General features: G+C 28.6%; 1 protein-coding gene across 1 annotated transcript in view; it reads right to left on the reverse strand.

Moving 5' to 3' along the window:
- LOC110427494 (pleiotropic drug resistance protein 1-like) overlaps positions 1 to 1,712 on the reverse strand; it is a 13,539-nt gene extending 11,827 nt beyond the window's left edge. The window contains exons 1-2 of the mRNA XM_021443040.2: positions 1,682 to 1,712; positions 1,474 to 1,558 (exon numbers count right to left, since the gene is read on the reverse strand). The gene's annotated coding sequence lies outside the window, so the exon portion shown is untranslated. The remainder of the gene's footprint in view (positions 1 to 1,473; positions 1,559 to 1,681) is intronic.
- Positions 1,713 to 1,719: the final 7 nt, after the last annotated feature.

The raw sequence follows: 1,719 nt of genomic DNA on the forward strand, positions 1-1,719 counted from the left end.
TTCAATAACAACAATTGCCATCTAATATAAAAGCCAAAGATCTACCAACAGAAAATTATAAATCAAGATACACATACCTTAAAAGTAGGTCAGGTACCTTAACTCCAAAAAACAGTATAAGTGTCTCATCTCCAAAGAGATTCACCCTTCTTCTTTTTCTAGGTTTTTCTGTTTTCTAAAACCAGTTGTTAATTAATTCTGATGGCCAACAATAAGTAGCAACCTTTGCTTTTATAGATATACTAATGAACTTGGATCCATTAGATCTAATCATAGTTCAACAAGACTTACATATAAAACTCAAAAGCAAAATATATGTGAGATCCTCGCAGATCTCTCTATAGCTATGGCCTAAGTCCTTGTCATCTTAGGACTCAATATTTACATGGAATTTCATTTAATCTAATGTTATCATTTAGATTCTTAAATTAATTAAAAAATCTCATTTATCCATTAATTGCAACAATGTCCATCAACATATTGTAACAAACCTCTATAGAGAAAAAATATCAATGAGATCCCTTTCATTATAATCTTTACTAATTAGTCATTTTATCATTCTATATTTCTCATGGAATTTATAGATAAATATTTCCCACTTTCACATCCAGCCTATGTAATACCAATTTATGATTTTCATTCCTATTGGACTTTGAAAAACATTTTTCTTAAAAATAGTAATATATAATATTAATATAAATAATATAAATCTAAAACATCTTTTAAAAAACACACCAGTCGAATTTTTTGAATTCAACAATTTTATGAAAATTGCTTGAATATCTTTCTCAATAGAGAATGGTGAATCCTTTATTGAGCGTCCAATATAATTTAGCATGTACATAACCCAACATATCAAGGTATAGCCTTTAAATTCAACATCACATATTTGTAACATCAAAGTCATATAGATACTAAATAAATTATATTGACCTCTCAAGTTTAAGGATAATTAATAAATTGTAATAAAACCCCTTTTAATTATTGATAGCGACAGACTAATATTGAGCTCTTTAATTGGATCATATTCGATATATGTATCTCATACACTACACCTACTTGTTTGCATTAAAGTCACGACCGAATGCTAGAGTTAAAACATTTTATCCTTTTTTATAGATGCATAACAAGTGTAGGCTTTAAACAATTTGTCACATTTAGCCTAGAACAATTTTAGCAAATAAGGAGCTGAAAATTTATAACTCCCTGGTTAATAGTTCATGACTTATTAGCATAGTTTTTCTATAATGTTATTAAATAATTTATGATCATATATTATAAGTTATAAATAAATAAATTTTTCATTAAATTATAATATATATGAAATCAATGATTGATGTAATAATTTAATTATCTAATGAATAAATAATAAAAATTGATTTTTAAGGCATATGTCTAATAAGAACTTAATGCAAAAACAATAAGCCTAGAAAGGAAACACCCATTGAAAGAAAAGTAAATTTTCTAGAGCACCTTGAGGGCAGGATCAAGCTTCCCAGCTAAAGCCAACAAGAGAGTGGTCTTTCCCGAACTTGGAGGACCCAAAAGTAATGTCAACCTGTGATAAGTACATGAAAAGACAAAATTAATACTATGAGAATTCCAGGATTTCCTAATTTTGCGTTTGAGAGTAAAAAAATCAAAGTCCAGGTACTGATGGAAACAGAGATGGCCATGTTACCTGCCCGGCTTGATGATGCCACTGACATCTTTGAGGAT

Source organism: Theobroma umbraticum, unplaced genomic scaffold (genome assembly GCF_002168275.2).
Source record: "Theobroma umbraticum cultivar Fairchild unplaced genomic scaffold, ASM216827v3 scaffold_34.0, whole genome shotgun sequence".
In the NCBI taxonomy this organism is placed as follows: domain Eukaryota; kingdom Viridiplantae; phylum Streptophyta; class Magnoliopsida; order Malvales; family Malvaceae; genus Theobroma; species Theobroma umbraticum.